At 46.3% G+C, this 20,580-nt stretch overlaps 1 long non-coding RNA gene across 1 annotated transcript in view; it reads right to left on the reverse strand.

Moving 5' to 3' along the window:
• LOC142572694 (uncharacterized) overlaps positions 1-20,324 on the reverse strand; it is a 44,381-nt gene extending 24,057 nt beyond the window's left edge. Inside the window, exons 1-2 of the long non-coding RNA XR_012826126.1 lie at positions 20,090-20,324; positions 9,977-10,009 (exon numbers count right to left, since the gene is read on the reverse strand). This is a non-coding gene — a long non-coding RNA (uncharacterized LOC142572694). The remainder of the gene's footprint in view (positions 1-9,976; positions 10,010-20,089) is intronic.
• Positions 20,325-20,580: the final 256 nt, after the last annotated feature.

The raw sequence follows: 20,580 nt of genomic DNA on the forward strand, positions 1-20,580 counted from the left end.
GGATCGTAAGCGGATACTGCTGATCGATTTCATAGAATATGGGACAACAATAAACTCAGAAAGTTATTGTGCAACACTAAGAAAGCTCAGGCGAGCTATCCAGAATCACCGGCGAAGAGGACTGGCCACCGGTGTAACGCTGATTCACGACAACGCTAAACCTCACGTCTCCCGTCAAACCCAGGAACTTTTGACAAACATTGGGTGGACTGTCATGCCCCACCCACCGTACAGTCCAGACCTCGCGCCTATTGATTATTACTTGTTCCCCAAGTTACAGGAACATTTGAGTGGCCAACGCTTCCGGAGCGAAGATGAAGTCAAAGAGGTGAAACGCTTCCTGAACGGGTTGGCGGCGGAGTTCTGCAACATTGGGATACAGAAATTGGAGCACCGTCTACAAAAATGTGTAGATAAAGATGGCGATTATGAAGAAAAATAAAACAAAGTTTCATCTTTCCAGTGATGTAAGTTTCTATGAGAATAAACAATGTTGTCTATTTCTAAAATTTATGGGAACCTTATTTTTGGATCAACCCTCGTACAAAGCGTACGGAAATGAGAAAAAAAAGAAGGCTGCATAATATGTAGTTCATATGACCTCAAGGGAAGGCGACCACCACTCGTATGTTCATCGGTATGGTACGGGATCGTGCTGCACGTGGTTGCATGTGCAGTGCTGATGCCGTGCATAGGCTCAATATCAGCTCCCTCGGAAGCTGATACCGTCTAAGGGGCTCGTCGACCAACGACGAGACGACGAGATGCGCACTCCCTTCGCATAGGATCGCGGTCGAGAGTACGGAGAGCTATGAAAGCAGCCCTAAAAGAGAAATGCAGAAAGAAGCCATTCCTAACGACACTCCCAAATGATGGCGGAAAACGTCACTACGTAACATCCGCACGTGCAAGCTTCGCTGTCTATCACACTTTGACATTGTACCAGCGTTCATCGCTTCTTCTTGGCTTCTCTTCAGTTGATAAAACACGATGATGCCTCGCAGCAGGTCAAGAGCTTGTTTTGCCGGGTTCAGACGGCCGCATTCCGACAGAGGCGCAGTGCACAAAGGCGCGTATACTTCAGTTTTTGAGACCGGTAATAAATCATAGGTTCGTAACGTCAAGACTTGTATCCCCTAACTACGCTGTCCGGCAAAGCCAAAGTGGCACCTCATAGAAGTCAATACTAATGAATGAACATATCACCACATCGTGCAGCGCCAGCGTTTCCATAAATTAGCCTCATAAGAATACACGTCGAAGTGCACGTCCGAATACTGCACAGCACCGTACACGAAGTACATAACAGTTCAAAATACTAGTTAGTTTCATCAGGTCAGATCGGTTCAAGTCGTCGATCTTGCGACGCTGACACGCTTTGTTCGAATCAGTCATTGCACATATAGTACGAGGACAATGGGCGAGGGGGGGGGTACTCAATCGGCGACAGACACCGTTCTGTAAACGTGCAAATGTATCCTCGCAGTACGAAGCGAACTGTGGCTCCAGAGCAACAGTGCATTAAAAGTCCGGACGAATTTTAGATGTTGTAAAACGTCATCAGCCTATGTTTATGTCCACTGCAGGATAAGGGCCTCTTCCAGCCATCTATAATTACCCCTGACCTGCACTAGCTGATTCCAAGTTGTGCCTGCAAATTTCCTTATTTCATTACCCCACCTAATTTCCTGCCGTCGTCGACAGAGCTTTCTTTCCCCTACCACCCACTCTGCATTTCTAATAAATCAGCGATTATATGACCTACGAATTACATAGCTTGCTCAAGTTCAATTTTTGTTCTTAATTTCAACTACCACTACCATCGCTAGCTCTCTGATCCACACCACTTTCTTGCTGTCTTTTAAAGTTAGGCCTAACAGTTTCCCTTCCATCGCTTGTTTGAGTGGTCCTTAACTTCGTCTCAACCTTCATTGTAAACATCCAAGTTTCTGCCCCATATGGTAGTGCTGGAAGAATGGAATGATTGTACACTCTTCTTTTCAACGACAGCGGTGAGTCCCGGTCATGATTTGGTAATGCCGGTTATATGCGCTCAGACCCATTTTAATTCTTGTGTAAATTGTCTTCTCATGATCAGTGTTCCCTATGAGTAATTTACCTACGTAAACTTACTTCTGCACACACTCTGGAGGCTGACAGCCGATCAGAAATTTTTGTTCGCTTGACAGATTATGCAACGCTGTCTTTGTCTTCTCCATAATTATCTGCAACCGTACTCTTACAGTTCCTCGGTCAAGGGTCTCTGTCGATTATTCCAATGTGTTCCCAGCGTTGCTGAACAAGGTAATGTAATCGGCAAGCTAAACGTTGTTGAGATATTTGTCCTTGACCGTCGTTCATAATCCTTCACAGTCTAACGGCCTGAATATTTCTTCTGAGCATGCAGTTAATATTATGGAGAGGTACTACGCTACCCCAGCATTAATGAAGTTCAGTAAAGTGGAAAGTTGGGCTAGTTGGTGAGTGATCATCATACCTTGCTGGTGAAGCAGCGCACTGACACGGACACAGTGAAGACAAACAGGAAAAGACGACACTCGCTGCACTCGCAACTATTTTATTTCAGAACACACACTTCATATATATATACCTGCGCACCCTCAGGCGTCAAAGAAAATCAAGGCAAGATTAAAGGCATTTTTTAAAAATCATTTGCCCGCGCATACTCGGGCGTCAAAGATATGGCACCTATCTATCATGGTGTGCAATCCTATCGTAATTTGTCGCAACCCTAACAACCATTTTTATTACACAATTTTTTTCTCTCTTCTTTTTAGTGTACTTCCAAAAAGGCAACCTCACCATGGCTTAGATGTACAAATGGCCGACTGATACAACCCTCTCCCCTCTTGTGAATATGAAAGGCTTCGATTATTTCCCTGGTTAGCTGATCCCTATGGTGTGATAAAACTGTGGTATCATTGTAAAGCGGCCAGCACCCATGTTGTGAGCAGTGCCCCTTAATGTGGGAATGAATGTTTCCCCCCAGTGACCTTATGTGCTCCAAAAGTCTCGTGTTTACACACCGACCCGTTTGGCCGATGTATACTTTTCCACACGATATGGGCAAACAATAGACTACAGATGACCTGCAATCGACAAGTTTTTCTTTATGCTTGACAGTGCACTTACGACCATTTACTTTTAAACGACCATTAACGACAATTTACATTTAAGTAAATGGTCGTAAGTGCACAGTCAAGCATAAAGAAAAACTTGTCGATTGCAGGTCATCTGTAGTCTACTGTTTGCCCATATCGTGTGGAAAAGTATACATCGGCCAAACGGGTCGGTGTGTAAACACGAGACTTTTGGAGCACATAAGGTCACTGGGGGGAAACATTCATTCCCACATTAAGGGGCACTGCTCACAACATGGGTGCTGGCCGCTTTACAATGATACCACAGTTTTATCACACCATAGGGATCAGCTAACCAGGGAAATAATCGAAGCCTTTCATATTCACAAGAGGGGAGAGGGTTGTATCAGTCGGCCATTTGTACATCTAAGCCATGGTGAGGTTGCCTTTTTGGAAGTACACTAAAAAGAAGAGAGAAAAAAATTGTGTAATAAAAATGGTTGTTAGGGTTGCGACAAATTACGATAGGATTGCACACCATGATAGATAGGTGCCATATCTTTGACGCCCGAGTATGCGCGGGCAAATGATTTTTAAAAAATGCCTTTAATCTTGCCTTGATTTTCTTTGACGCCTGAGGGTGCGCAGGTATATAAATATGAAGTGTGTGTTCTGAAATAAAATAGTTGCGAGTGCAGCGAGTGTCGTCTTTTCCTGTTTGTCTTCACTGTGTCCGTGTCAGTGCGCTGCTTCACCAGCAAGGTATGATGCCCAGCATTAATGATCAGGGAGCAATAGTCAGAATCAAAGTGTCAGAATCAAAGAATCAAAGTGTCCAACTCAACAGGTCAGATAGAATTCGCGGAACTGTGAAAACTGATCAACAAGGAGAAAATAAGGGATATTCGCAATTATAACGTCAGTAAAAATGGACGCAGCATAAAACCAGTGAGAAGGAAACTTAGCATAGGACAAACCAAGATGTATGCACTGAAAGGTAAGCAGGGTAATATCATCAGCAATCTCAAATATATAGTAAAAACAGCGGAAGAATGCTATACTAACCTGTACAGTACCCAGAGTAGCCACGATACCTCCATTCGAAGTAGTAATGAACAGGTTACAGAGACTCCTTCTATAAAGATGGAATAACAGTCGATTTAAACAAAAATGGAGTAGATATAATGCTTTAAAAACTAGCGGCCCTTTATACGAACTGTCTGAAGACTTCAAAGGTCCCAGAGAACTGGAAGAATGCGAACATTATGCTAATCCACAGAAAGGGGGACGTTAAAGTATTGAAAAATTATAGGCCCATCTGCTTACTCCCAGTATTATACATAATATTCACCAAAATAATTTCCAATACAATAAGGGCAACACTGGACATCAGTCAACCAAGGGAACAAGCTTGCGTCAGGAAGGGATACTCTACAATGGATCACATCCATGTCGTTAATCAGATAATCGAGACATCCGCAGATACAATTAGCCTCCCTATATGGCTTTCATAGATTACGAAAATGCATTTGATTCAGTAGAGATACCAGCAGTCATAGAGACATTTCGTAATCAAGAAGCACAGGAAGCTTACGTAAATATCTTGGAAAATATCTACAGAGATTCCACAGCTACTTTAATCCTCCACAAAAAAAAAAAAGCAGGAAGATACTTCTATAGAAAGGGGTTAGACAAGGAGACACAATCTCTCCAATGCTATTCACTGCGTCTTTGGAAGACGTATTCCAGCTATTAAACTGGAGACACTTAAGAATGAGGATCAACAGCGAATATGTCAGCAACCTTCGGTTTGCAGATGGCATTGTCCTGTTCAGCAACAATGGGGGCGAGTTACAACAAATGGTTGAGGGCCTTGAGAGAGAAAGTGTAAGAGTGGGGTCGAAGATTAATATGCAGAAGACAAAGATAATGACAAATAGCCTGGCAAGGGAACAGGAGTTCAGATTGGGCGGTCAGCCTCTAGAGTCTGTGAGGGAGTACGTTTACATAGGTCAATTACTCACAGGGGACCCTGACTATGAGAAGGAAATTTACAGAATTATAAAAATTGGTTGGAGCGCATACGGCAAACATTATCAGATCTTGACTGAAAACTTACCATTATCATTGAAAAGAAGGGTGTACAATCAGTCCATTCTACCGGTGCTAACATATGGGGCAGAAACTTGGAGACTGACAAAGAAGCTAGAGAACAAGTTAAGGACCGCGCAAAGAGCGATTGAACGAAGGATGGTAGGCGTAACGTAAAGAGACAGGAAGAGAAGAAAGCGGTGTGGATCAGAGAGCAAATGGGGATAGCCGATATTCTAATTGAAATTAGGAGAAAAAGATGGAGCTTGGCAGGCCATGTAATGCATAGGATAGATAACTGGTGAACAATTAGGGTTGCAGAATAGGTGTCATGATAAGGGAAGCGCAGTCGAGGACGACAGAAGACTAGGTGGGGCGATGAAATTAGCAAATTTGCAGGCGCCAGTTAGAATCGGTTGGCGCATGATATGGGTAATTGGAGATCGTAGGGAGATGCCATCGTCCTGCAGTGGACATAAAATAGGCTGCTGCTGCTACTACTGCTGCTGCCGCTGATGATGAGGTGTCTCGTTGCCTGATCGCTTTCTCGATAAGTATTTTTCTACTTTTCTTCCGGATAATTAAAACATGCGAAGCCGGAACTATCACTGAGGCAGAGTGGAGGCCTGCAGGAGTTGCGGATATGTGCGATGTGGTTGAACTTAAATATGGAGGCTACACTAATGAAATAACGTTTTAGTTGCCAGCCGAATGCTACAAGCACAATGGCCTTCATGTGAAGTTGGTTCAGTCCTTCGGTAAAATCCATACGATATGCACTTGCACCGCTAGAGACATGCAATTGTCGTACCTTCGTCCAAGCGCGCTGAATTAAGTGATCGAACATTGCCCCGCTGGGAGGGCGGACAAGGGCGCATAATTCGAGCGAGGCAAATGATCTTGCTGATACGATGCATTTTAATGACCACGCTTATCATCGCGCACGCTTCGCATTGCTCACTTTGCGTTACCAGGTCACTGTGACAGGCTTTTCATTCGTAATGTTGTCCTGACTTTCACAGCATCCCTCTTATTCGAGCAGTCGACATAATTTTCGCATCAGTGGTAGTACGCTATTTCATTCTACCTGTCCTGTTTTTATATGCCATCGTACTGACGTCCCGATTCATATCACAGGCAGGATTGCCGTCCGTCGTACGGATAAGTTGGTTCACACCACAGAATGAGCAAAACCGCGGGCGCAGGCACTACGTTGCTTCAGCTTCGTGCTGAATTGAAACTGTGAGCTATATAATGGTAGGCTGAGGCTAACAGCATGGAACACGACAGAGAATTGTACAACAGCCAGAAGTTTTGGTAACAAGAAACGTTTATGTGTTTTTTTTTCATCTCGCATAGAGAATTATAGCCTCAAAATCGTTTGGGAAGTGTAATCATCCGCAGCCCTATGAACAAGAGATAGCTCGGTATAAAAAAAAAGACAGTAGTGTTCAGGACACACCAATGACAAACTCGACTGCTGTCAGGGGCGGACACTGCCCTTATTCTATTTGCTGCCACCCAGCTGAGTGCCATGACGAGTATGAAAAGTCAAGTTATTGCGCGCATCAAGAAACATAGCCTATCACAAATTAAGCAGAAGCTCACAGCACAACGTTATTGTTACTGCCTTTGCACAGCAGCGCGCGCCCAATACAATTATGCACTAAAACTGCTCAATGCACTTCGAGATGACAAATCAGAACACGCCACAAAGTTATAAGCGCACGTCATCCTCGGCTATCAGGTGCGGCCTCTGGCCAGTCAGACGCAACAGCGCATTCCAACGCTTACCCACGTCAGCTCGAGCGTTGCAGGTAGACATAATTATTTTCATAAGAGTGCTACCCCTCCCTCCCTATCGTAGAAATTTTTTCCTACATTGGCAGCTGCGACGGCTGTTAAGGTTTTGTGAATCACTTACGCTTGCTATTGGCGCAAGTACTGAAGTTCGCTCCCGTGTTACCATTAAATACACGCCTTCTTTCGACTACAGCGCTCGTCCTTGCAGCGGCGGGCATCGCAAACTTGCTGATCTTACGAACAGTTTTAGCTTTGTGAATACGCTTTTTTCGTAACATTTTTCTTACACCGATATTTATTCGTAAGTTCGCTTCGTGAACTTAACCCAAGATGTGTTGCCTTAATGCCATAAAGATGAATTAGCTGCAAGAAACTAGCTAAAACAAACGAAGATCTAACGGGCGCAACCACACACGGAACTAATATTGGGACACAATTACTAGCAGTTCACAAGTTTAGATCTTACAGTTCACAAAGCGATGCCGGTTAGTAGCCGATTCTGGTTTATGGAAGGTCTAAACAATGCTGGAAGTTAAAAAGAGCCATGGCCCGTATTTTAAGGCGTAAGCCTTTAGTGGCTCATGAGTGTCCGTGCACAGTCCGGGGTGGACGCAGGAAAGCGGTGATCAATCAAATCAGGTGACAGATGTCACAGCGCTTGATGGATGCCCTAGGTGAACAATGGGTGATCAATCAAAGTTGACAGGTGGCTTTAGGTGAACAATGGGTGATCCATCAAAGTTGACATGTGGTTCCGAGGCATGCGAGAACAGAACAGCACAGATCACCACTGCCCAGAGCAGAACCTCATAGATCGCCTCAGAACCACATAACCGGCAAAAAAGAAAAAAAAAACCCGAGTCAGTCGGATGTTTCCGAAGAGCGCAATGGGTTCGGATCCCAACCGCGGCGCACGAAAAAAAAAGCTAAAGTACAATAAAAAATTAATTAATTAAAATTAGCAAAACACAACAAAAATAAAAATAAATAAACAAAAAATAAATAAATACATATATAGCCGAGTCAGTCGGATGTCTCGGAAGAGCGCGCGCACTGCGCTTGCATCGCATGCTCGCGGCCACGGCGGCGTCCGTTCGCAGAACAGTTCAGACAACAGCAACAGAGGCAGTCATAGACAGGCTTTCGCCTATCGCAGTTTAGCTCAGCAAAGTGCCCATAGATTTTTGTCAGAAAGGTTCTAGCGCTAAAATTGTTCGTGACTGCAGATTCCAGTCAATCGTATTGTTGGACAAATTAATTAGCGAAGGCCGCCGGCCAATGGCAAACAGCACTTATGACGGCGAAGCTTTATAAACTCGGCCCATGCTTCCGTAGTCGATTCAATTTGGTCGTAGCTAAGCCTCGGCTCGGCAACTGAGCTGTCGAGGGCTAGTCACGGCTGGCAGTCACTGAGCCGTCTCCAGACGCGGAGAGACTTTATAGCTTGGTAAAAGGCGAGCAGGCCCTGGCAAAGACGCCCGATGAGCACGCTCCTCCCCACATCTGCCGCCTTGCTTTCAGGAAATGGACGACCGTCCCTTTGGGAGGGGGCCATCAGGCCGCTGGGAAGGGTTAAGCAGGCTAGGTAACGTACTTCTGAGCCTTGGTCCGAGTGACCGTGAAGCGCGCCTCAGCCGTGTCCCCCTATGGTAGAGCAGCTAGGTGAAGTATCTCTTATTTTACCTCACAGTTCCAGACCCTCTTCTTATTTCCATTTATTTGCTCAATAAAGACGCCGTGGTAGTTGCTGTTGCGTGTGCCGAGGTATGCTTGGCCAGCAGGAGGTCTGGACCCGACTTCATACGGAGTCAGAGATGAGAACTTCCTCGGCGAAGAATTCATTATCCAATGTTTTTATGTTGTGGTGGTTATAGGAGAGAGCAACAGAGAAGCTGCAAGCTGCTTAAATAACACCCCTCAGTCCCCAGATTCCCCAGAGAGTCCCTAAGGACGAGACAACGTCGAGAGAGAGAGAGAGAGAGAGAGAGAACGCCAGCCTCGGTGGCCGGCGCTTCCTGGAACCGTGCTGCGGCGTCAGGCTGACCTTGTGGTTGGTCATAGTGGTGCGCCGGGCTAGTTTTGTGGCCCGGCATAAGCCAAAGGGAACCAGCTGCAAGGTACGGGGTGGTAACACAGCCCTCCTTTGGAAATCGTCCCAAACACAGCGGGAGTCGGCCGTGGCGCGGGTGCTGCCGGACGCAGGCGGGTGTGCATTGCTGCCGGCATGGGGTGGAGGCCGAATAGCAGTCCGTGAGCCGGTGAGAAGGCACCATGCAGGCATGAATGCAGCCTCCACGGCCGGCACACCATTGCTCTGGCCTCTCGTCAAGCAAACCCCAGGGCACAAACATAACAGTTGCTCCTACGGGTACTTACATACAGACACTGCATTTTTTGTGCACCCCACCACCCCACGCTGACGACACCACCATATGTAGGCAATACCCCTTTCATGTTATGGTCCTGGAAGAAGAGTTCCAAATTCTTGCAGGCTATTCTTGGAGCACCCAACAAACCAAGCCATCCTTGCATTAGACCTCAAAGGCACGTTTGATAACGTAGCTCACGATCTCATATTCACCACTCTAGCTGCAGTCCAATGTGGCCGACGATTATATAATTACGTCCGGGCGTTTCTCAGAGATCGCACTGCAACAATACGTATAGGACAAATACGTTCAGACTTCATGCCTCTTGCGGGAAAAGGAACGCCACAAGGTTCATTGCTTTCCCCCGTGCTATTTAACATAGCTATGAGCACACTACCTCCACTACTGAATGCCATACCGGGAATTAGACATGCGTTTAGCTGATGACATCACCATCTGGGCCGCCAGTGACTCAGATGGCGAAATAAGGACGCACTACAAGCAGCAGTGGATGTCACCCAGTAATACGCACGAGCACAAGGACTTACGTGCGCAGCTCAAGAATCAGAACTGCTTATAGTAAAAAAAAACTCCAGAAGAAATATCACCTACCCCCTCACATCACGGTGACTGTCCAGGGTGCACCTGTAAATAAGGTAAAAAAGTTACGGTTACCGGGACTCCACGTCCAAGCCAACGCGAAGGCGACATATACCCTGACGCTGCTGAAGAAACAAATTAATCAGGTAGCCGACATGATCCGTAGGGTCACCAACTGCCGTCACGGCCTAAAAGAATCGGACATCATGTGCATCGTACACGGCTTAATTGTAAGCCGCATCACCTATCACGCACCTTACCACTGACTCACCTAAAAACAAACCAGCTAGACACCCTCATATGCACAGCGGTGAAAACGGGGACAGGCCTTCCTATATACACCTCAACATTCAAACAACTACAGGTTGGTTTGCACAACACCTTGGCCGAATTAGTCGAAGCTCAGAAATTCAATCAGAGCGAACGACTGAAGCGTACATCGACCGGAAGGCGCGTACTCAGACAATTACGATACCCAATACCAGAGTTTGCCCCACGCGAGCCCCTGTCAATCGCACCAAACATCACAGAAAACATTACAGTGGCCCCCATACCTCGGAATATGCAACCCGAACACCATAAAGGCAGGCGCGCTGCACGTGCAATAGCACTGCATCGAGCATGCAGCAACGACAGCGACACCTTCTATACAGACGCCGCGTGCTATCTCGACATTGCAGCTAAAGTGGTAGCGGTGGCGGACTTGAGGGGCGAAACAGTATTATCAGCCACAATACGTACTGACAACTGCACGGAAGCGGAAGAATGTGCCACAGCTCTCGCCGTCAGCGCTCAATCCCCAAGATAATATATATTCTTACAGATTGCCAGCAAGCATGTCGAAACTATGCACAAGGCCGTATTTCCCCGCTGGCTCATAAATTGCTGCACAAGAACCAACATATATCCCACTAGTTCCCCTAGTTTGGTCCCCTGGGCATGCGTCTCTCCCTGGCAATGAGCCCGTTCATGCGACAGCCCGAGGCCTCACCCTCCTGACGCCGTTGGAAAGCCAGTCCAACCCAGACCCAAGGTGAAAAAGACACCACTAACATACACACATATACTACAACACTGCGGGCTATCCCGTAGAATGTTCCCTCTACTACACGTGAAACTAAACCGTGCAGATGCAGCAGCTTGGCGCCAGCTCCAAACTAATACGCTCCCCAGCCTTGCTCTCCGTCCCACCTTTTACCCTACCCAGTATCCCGACAAATGTCCTTTCTGTGGAGGACACCCAGACCTCTACCATTCTACGTGGGAATGCTCCAAACCACCCGGCCTTCCCACAATACCCAACGCCTCCCGATCCCAGTAGAAAGCCACTCTTTCTATCGCACCCTTGGGCGACCAGCGATACCTGATTGACCGGGCCAGCCGGATAGCAGCAGCAAATGGGGCTCTGGACTGAGGGCTCCACCCTCTGGAACTTCATTACTAGATATCAAATAAAGTTTTCTACTACTACTGCTGCAGGCTACACAAAGTGCGCGTGATTCTTCAGCGACATTGAACCGGAGCTGCAACGGCATTGTTTTTAGAAGTGCGTTTCATTCTAAAGTCTACAGAAGAGACCTAACGTTCTTGCCGATTCGAGCACGCAGCGTACGTCACTCACTCATCTAATCTGTGCCTGTTTGACTATAAACCGCACAGGCAAAAAAAAAAAAAAATCATAGGCACGTTGTCAAATAATTTCAAGTTCAACATCTTCGAGATATGGTCCCGACGAAGAGGAATGCACCAACACTGCAGGAAAGGCATGATGACGACATAGCCCACGTCTTGCTGGACTGTCCCCTATATGCCCAGCAAACGCAAAATCTGTTCTTTAAACTTAGGGCTATGGGTAATCATCCATTATCACTTTGAACGATACTCGGACCATGGCCAGTTAGTGTCCTTAAAAGGACACTTTTCAGCGCAGGTAAAGACTCTTTGTAAGTACGGACATGTGCTCGAAATACTAGGGACGATTGCAGGCAGCGTCTCGCCTTCGTTGTTGATGTTTTGCCCTTCTTTGCTCACTCAAGTATGTGTAAGCGCTTGCGCGTGCTTAAGTGTCATCTTTATTTACACTTTTCATTTATATAGTGTTAAACCTATCTGAATATCAGTGATATGCAGTAGCCAGAGACGTACTGTTTCCGACCTCTCCAGTTGTAAACCACATGTAACCTATACCTACTGCTAGGATTGGGGGCTCAATCCCATCGCTCGTAACCCGTTGTCAAGATTGGAGTCCGGCATGAATTAGAAGGTAGCTGACCCATGCCGTCGTCCAACTTATCCACGCCGAGGACGCTGATGAAGGGAAGGACTGCTTCTCATCGAGAACGAGGAATATGGGTTTATTTACAGTATCTACATCAGTCTGGCATGACTGCGAGAGAAGGTACCTCAGTCTAACATGAATGCTTGAGAAAGTACATCAGTCTAACATGACTGCTTAGAAAAGTGCACTGAGCAGCCGCACAACAGCGGTTTATTAACACTCGGTCCCCCCTCGATCCCAAAGTGACGGAAACGTTCGTCCAGTCATCGTAAACAAGCCGCCTCTCTGCGAGACGGCTTACACACACACACCTCCGCACAGGTTAACGCTCCGGAGCCGACGTCAGACGGACTTCGTAGAACTCGGGGCTTGTGTCAGGAAAGGTGCCATTTTATTTCCCGAGCTGACCCCCGCAGCGCGGCCGGGTGCCCATTGTCTTGCGTCTTGGACGGCGCGTGGGAAGGAGCCTCGAACTACGTTCACGCGAGCACGCCCCCGCTCGCGGCAGTCCAGGGCGGCGGTGGCGGGCTCAGTAACAATAGTTGGTCCGATGATCGCATTCAGTCACAACGGCGACGAGGCTAGAGCGTAACGGTGGCCTTCCAAGAAAGTTGACGCCGCTGTCGCAACTGGCTGGCAAAACTTGCACCTCGGCTGGAATTCGCAAGGGTAATAATTATTTCAGTTTTAATTAAATATTAATTATGCCATATACAAGTAAACTAAATAGTAGGCAAAATACGATTTTGTTAACATTAACATTTGATGTGAAAATAATTCCGACTAAATAAATTACTTAGTTTATAGTTGAAGAAAATTAAGATCATTATAGTTACTTCGTACCAATTTATGATACATCCTGTGCTGTTATCCCGATTGAATACTGTTTGTTTATTACACGCCGCGGTGGCTTAGCGGCTATGGTGCTGCGCTGCTAAGCACGAGGTCGCGGCATGGGTCACACCCCGGCCGCGGCGGCTGCATTTCGATGGGGGCGAAATGCAAAAGCGCCCGTGTCCCATGCATTGGGGGCACGTGAAAGATACCCTGGGGGTCAAAATTAATCCGGAATCCATCACTATGTTGTGCCTCATAATAAAATCGCGGTTTTGGCACGTAAAATGCCAGAATTAATTAATTATGGTTTGTTTATCTGCATTTTGTTAGACGATAGTCAGACAGATAGTCAGACAGGAAATTATTAACAAATAGCACTACATTAAGGGTATTTCCAAAAGCGCGGCATCAAGTTAATTTGTTTGCCATAGTTTCTGTTCATGGAACACCTAACCCCACCAATTAATACACCAATTACTATATTACGCCATGAATCCTCATTTATCACTGTCATACCGCTGCACTGCAACATCTACAAAGCCAAGCACTTCAATTATTACGTTTTCTTCTTACGAAGCAGGAGTCCCTGGGGTATTTATGAGACCTCACATTTAACCTTCTAAGGTGATTTTCTACACATAACCTTCTAACTGTTGCATTCCAAATGCTGCGTTTGCTCGTGCAGGTCCACCCTCGTGCAAATTGCACATCCCCGACTTTGCAGCTAAAAGTGTTGCAAAAAGTGAAGAGCGCGGCTGTTGCCATGCACAGTACTTAAGGCATAGCAACTAGGGGTCGTATAACGTAAAACTATCCTAATCTGTATTTTTAATGCGTATAAGCATTCTTTGGCGAGTACCCAAGCAAAATTTTTCCGTCCCGTGACGCCTTATATCTGTAAAATAAATGCAGAATTGGTCAAGTTAACCCGTGTAATCGTTATAATAGTGTAATAGTTGACGATTGGTAGCGCTAGAGAAAGAACCAAACAGAAATACTTCTGACTGGGATTCGAACCATGGAACGCAGCGGGGCAGGCAGATCTCTGTATGAGGCACATTGCATTCATGGGAGTGATAGATGCTTTGGCCTCAATTTACATACCACCTGGTACAAGTCAGAAGGACATTAAGAGGTTTTTCTCCATTTATTTAGTTTCCTACAGTGACGCGTAAGTATTCCTTGGCGAGTACCCCAGCAAAATCTGTCCGTCCCTTGTGTTTGCTTTCAAAACAAATAGCACTGCCTATTTTGGCCTATCGTGGCCTATCTTGGTTTTTTATCTGATTAGCTGACTAGAGGCGAGGATCTCGCATCAGTGGTGAGTGTTTCGGTAGGGCCGAGCTAGAGCAGTCAAAGTAGCTAACCGGATGAGGAGGGTGTCCCCTAACTGGCTGGTCGAAAATCGCGGTGGCGTGCAAAGGAAGGTTAAAAATAGCGCTAAAGGAGATCCTCAGCGAAGAAGAGTTGGCAGAGAAGCGTCGTAAACATGCCAAATGCGCTTGAAAACGCTGTACTGCCACGTAAAAGTGTTTAATATAAGCAAATAAATGCTTGTTATCTGGCAGCTCCGAGTTTAGCCTGCGTACGATTGATCGTTAGGCAGACATCTTCTATTCCTTTCGTTACGAGGCCAGTCTCCGGCTGTTACGAAAAAATAATCAGTTTCATTCGGCATACTAATGCATCTTCAATGCGTTCACGTTACTTTGACGTGTAAGTTTTCGCGGTGTTGTGACGTCGCATAACCGACAGGTGAGATGGGTGCAGTTCGAAGAATTTTGACCAATGTCGGCGAGCTAATGGCAAGAAATGGTATAGAATTGGAAATAATTATTTTTGATTTTTTTCGGTCTAATCATGCGTAATCAGCGTGCCCACGTCATATCACAAAAGCAGTTCTCGTGGTTTTCGTGACGTCGCGTAACAGACAGGCGAAGTCGCGATGCCCTAAATTATGTTTTACCAATCGTGGACGGCTGATTGCTGTAATGTAATAGAAGCAGTGTGGAATAGCTTTAAGTTATAGCGCCCTAGTTCTAGACAACGGTGTATTGTTACTATAAGACTTGAACGGACATCGATAATACGAAGCTTTCATTTCAAAAATTACAAAGTAACCTTTTGTCGCTTAGGACTTGCTCTAATAACGGTCAGTAAGTCGTCTGCTTTGCTCTTTCAGAACTACCGAACACGCTGCTAATGTGCGTCTTCTTTGCAAATTTTTAACCATTCCAACTGCTGTTAACTTTTTTACATCGAATTTAGCTGATTACGGTTCCTGAAACTTTGACAAAATGTCTCATTTTCGCCCAGTACCTCATGACCTCTTTCTGTGCGTATATGATCACTCAACGCCATGTAGCGCCATCAAATGCCAGAAAACTGAATGAAAGAGAACACGTTGCTAAAACAGTCACATATATGCATCGTTTGAACAACACCTTGTACGAAAATACCAGAAATAATACTGAATCATTTCACTATATTTAAATAGGGCATATAGCCTTGCAGCAATGGTGATAGTTTGACGCAATAGCTGACGGAAAATTGCTTAGCTTATAGCTCGCATCAAACCAGGCGTCACCAAATATCCCTTTGGAAGAACAAGTATACTCACAAAATGATTCTTACGCGAGACTTGTTCGTAAATGCAATGCGGGCCAATCACGATGTCGGACCAGGGGCGTAGCCAGGGGGGGGGGGGAGGGCTTATCGGGTTTCAGTCCTCCCTCCCCCCCCCCCCCGAACCTTTTTCTAGCTGTCCATGCACCGCCGACAAAAAATCCCCCGGCGCCGGAAATCATTCTGGATTTTGTCTAGAAGGCATTTTTCACGCAAGGACATCTCAGCGCGGACATTGCGAACTCGGGCTGGATTTCGCGGCAACGTCTATGCACTGGGAGTCACATAACGCAAGTAGTCCCATCCGAGCACAAAGTTTCAAGGGCGTTTTGATGGCGAGTGGGCTCGTCGCGGCCACTCGCGGATGCCGCGGAATCTACGTAGCGCATGGATTTCAATATCGAAACTTCATGGGTATAAAGTTCTCATAAACTTTTGATGCGAAAGGTGCATTGACATTTCCAATGTCATGCTTTAGATTTTCAATTCCGGAACTTTGTAGGTTTAATGTTGCTATAAATATTTGACGCCAAAGGTACATTGCCTTTTCTAAAGTCGTACATCGGAACATACAAGGAGACAAGCCAAATCAACATACTATTAGACAAGTTGACAAAGCACGCCGCGTGGTCCGATGAGACGAAGCTTTTTAGTGGTTCATTTGTGCCGTCATGTCAAAGAAAAAAAATATCAACATTCTTTTCACCTGCGCCAAAGCATCCGTGTCAAGACTAAAGCCAGCAAAGGTAAATACGTTCTTATTTATTTTTATCTACTTTGACTTTTATTCGTGAGGACACATTAAGCCTCTTCAATGTTCTTGTTCCCGCTATATCCGCGGGTTGCCAGAGCCAGCCAGAACGCATGCGTTTTTCTCGTATTGCTCCGACCACCGCGCGGCGGACTTCGGTGCGCGTTCGTTTTTCCCCGGCCGAATGGATTTTCGCCTGGCAGAGTTTTCGACGCTTTCTGGCTAGCAGACGAGAAAAAGAAACAATGGTCGCTCGCAGCCATCACTGTGGGGACTCGACGTATTGCAACGCGTTCGCTCGAGCGCAACCTCTCCGGAAAGTCTTGTCTCGCCGGTGTAGGATACAGAGCAGAATGCGTATATGGTTCTCTGCGGACCAAACGGCTCACGTTTTCTTCGATATTCCTTCGGTAGTCACATTAGGTGCCCTAGTAGGCATTCGATTGTGGCCAACATGCTGTACATACTCATTTCGGTGCCCCCGCGCCACACACACACACACACACACACACACGCGCGCGCGCGCGCACACACACGCACACGCACACACGCACACACAAAAAAGCAGACTTTGTTGCGGCGCAGCGAACTGTCGCATGGTGAAAGTTCGATTTTTGTTACTTCTTTTGCGGAAAGTAATGGGGCACAGGACGCTTCAGTTGCCGGATATTCTTACTATATTATTGAGATAGCAATTATATGGACACTCCAGGCGCATTCCTGTCGTCGCCGTCGCCCTCATGTTCAGTATAAAGCCCAAGGGCGATAACATCGGCACCGCGCGCCGCATGCTGTATGTGCGAGTGAAATGGGGGGGGGGGGTGGCATGGGTGAGCCGGTGGTGGTGGCTCAGTCTTGTGTGCGCAAGGGAGAAAAGCGGGAAGGAAGCGCGGCGCCTTCCGTCGCGTGCCATACATCGGGAGGAGTGGAGGGAGGAGGGGCGGGCCTTAGGGTTCTGTGATCTGTGAATCTGTGATTGCGCAACATGTTTATTATATACCGTGACTTTTTCTTAGATACGTAGATTAGTTGCAGACTTATGCATATATTTAAATACCATATTGCGAGGTTTTGTTTGTGCGTGCGGTGAACTTTGTTTCCAGTGACACTTTCTTGCCCTTTATCAAGCTGTATCTTCCGCTTTGTATATTCCATTGCAGTCAATATGAAAGTGAGCCAACCAACCCCGCGCACTAATTCTTCTGTTCATTATCTCTGAAACATGCGCATATATAGCACAGAGGCATCTCTCATTTACTAAAGCTACACGCAGTTGTGAGGATAAAGGTTCTTTAACGCTCTCATACACTGGGTTGAACATGGTTGCGTGACATAATGGACACTCCTAAAGTTGAACAACGTGGTTTCGTGAGGTTTTCGATAGCTGAAAGTGTTTTCCAAAAAGAAATTGGTCGCCATACGGCTGCCGTGTACGTTGAACATTGCATTTCATTGGCCACTGTGAATCGTTGCAGCAAACGGTTCGAAGAAGGACGGGAAAGTTGCACAGACGATCCAAGACCGGGTCAAAGCCACCATGCAATCACCCCCAACACAATTGCAAAGGTTGATGAGCTGATTATACAAGAACGGAGGATAAGCATCGATGAACTGGCATAGCATAAGAACATCAGTCACGGTTCGGTTCACACCATAATTCATTAACATCTCAGTTAGCGGCTCTTGTGTGCGCAATGGGCGCCCAGGATTTTGAACCACCGCCAGAAAACGGAGACGTTCGGCGCTGCCTTGACTCATCTGATCCGGTATCACAATTAGGGTGACGACTTCTTGTCTGCGGTTGTGACCAGGAAGGAATCATAGTGCCACTACTACGAGTCTGAAACACGACGGCAAAGCTTACAATGGAAACATTCGAATTCATCACACCCCAAAAAAAGCAAAGGCCGTCATTTCCGCCGGAAAGGTGTCGTTGACTTTTTTTTTTATCGTCAGCGGCCATTACTGACAGAATTTGCTAAACCTGGAGAGACTATCAATCGTTTCCGATATTGTGAAACACCGTATCGGCTGTGCATTGCAATCAAGAACAAACGACGTGGAAAATTGACGAATGGGGTCACCTTGCTCCACGACCATGCCTATCTCCGCGTGGATGATGTGATTAATAGAAAACTGGCAAAGTTCAACTGGGAAGTGCTGCAACACCCGCCATACAGCCCAGACCTGTCGCCTTGCGACTTCCTCATTTTGGGGCGTTTGAAAAAGGGAACCAGATTCGTGTTGGATGATGACGTAAAAGAGTCAGTTCAGACCTTTTGAAGCAGCAGCCCAAGTAGTTTTATGAGACGGGAATGGCGCGACTCTAGTCAGTGGGACAAAAATCTAAATGCTCGTGGAGACTACTTTTAAACAAAGTACCCCGTTTGTCATATATTCACATTGGCTCACTTTCAGTTGACTTGCTCTCGTACGTCTTGCAGAACTCCTGCTTTTTATATGCGCTCTGTTTTGCGACTATAATTTCGCTGAAGTTACAATACACTGTGAGAGCTGCTCCTGCGCAATACAGTGGAACAAAGGACAGCGTCATTGAGATATTTCCCTGGCTGTTGCATATGTACAAAAATGTAAACAGGGTTATTGAATGACACAGTTTCATTAAAATATTTGTCCTCCATTTGTTCATTTCGGGTTCTTTATATTTTTCATATTAGCGGCATGCACTACTTTGCTGGTTTCGAGCTGATATAGTTCTAAAGTTCGTGTGATATTTTCTTTACTTAGTAACATGGCAAAAAACATGGAAACATTGGTACTAGTTATTTCGTACACAATTTTTCGGACATACGAGTTTATTGTTTTGTGAAATAAATACTTGTTTTACTTGCCTTGACAGTGCGTATCGTTCAATAGTTCGTTTGCAGCATCTTTCGCAATGGCAATGCAGTTATTATACATGCCTTAGATCCCCTGACAAATTCTGTGAGGAGGAGGCCGAGCTGCAACGTGAGCCCCCCCCCCCCCCCCCCCCCTCCGAACAAAATTTCTGGCTACGCCACTGTGTCGGCCATATAAATTAGCGAAGGTGCACGGGCAACGGCGAATAGCATTAATGAACTAAAAGCTTTGTCCATTACTTTGTCCATACGGTCTCTGGTTTTTTGGTCGGCGCCAATAGAATGAACGTCCCAAACAAACTGAGGTTTAAAAACATAACTTTCTCAAATGACGCAGCACCCGTCGTCACGGGATTGTCGCTTCCCTTTCCCGACCGCCTAAAGTTGGAAGAACAGTGAAAATTAGAAACAGCCCATCAAGGCCTTATTTCTTAATTTAATAATTTCGGGTGTGACCTGCTCACCTATGATTTCAACATCGCCTACACTCTCTGGTTATATAAAGGAGCACATTCTTTGTTACTCGTCTTCGTTCGGCGCCCAGTTGTCTGCAGTTGGAAAGTGGACTCCTTGCGGAAGCGGAAATCATAGGAGCATGACATGACCCATTATGGCTCTAGAAGGCCGCAAGGCTACTACTGCAACGTACGAACTTGCCGAATTGAGTCGTTCGTGTTTTGTCTGCCGTGCACACGCACTCTCTGCTACCTGTACCATTTTCCGTATTCCCTTCTCATATGCAGAGGCGCCATCAAGGGGTTTGGTTGACCTACCTGGCTATTATTTCTTTTCCTTTGTGAGCTCTCCACATCACTGCGACCATTTTTGTTGCACGACGATGTCTTGAGAAGCAGGCTTGAGTTTACACGCACCAGAGCTTCAGCTCTCGCCGTGCGAGCAAATACGCTGTGAGCACAGCCAGTATAGAAGCTGCGCCTTGCAGGACGAGTTTCCCTCGTCGTTTCCCTGCAGCGAGAATATGAGCTCCACATGTAGGTGCCGCTTGCAGCTGGACTCTTTCGCAGACCTCGTTTTATGCCTGTCAGTTGGGTCACAGCGCAAACTACACGGGTTAGAGGCGCTCACGCAGAACAAATGTCCGTAAGGGTCTTGCAAAACCAGCAGAAATACCTTGCCTCTGTGCGAATCCTTCACAATTGCTGACGGCTGTCTGTTTTCCACTCGCATACAGTGGGCAAGGTGAAGCGAAGAGCACGCGAATCGATCTTGAACGTCTCAACTATTCATCCCGCATAAAAATCTC

Source organism: Dermacentor variabilis, chromosome 1, assembly GCF_050947875.1.
Source record: "Dermacentor variabilis isolate Ectoservices chromosome 1, ASM5094787v1, whole genome shotgun sequence".
In the NCBI taxonomy this organism is placed as follows: Eukaryota; Metazoa; Arthropoda; class Arachnida; order Ixodida; family Ixodidae; genus Dermacentor; species Dermacentor variabilis.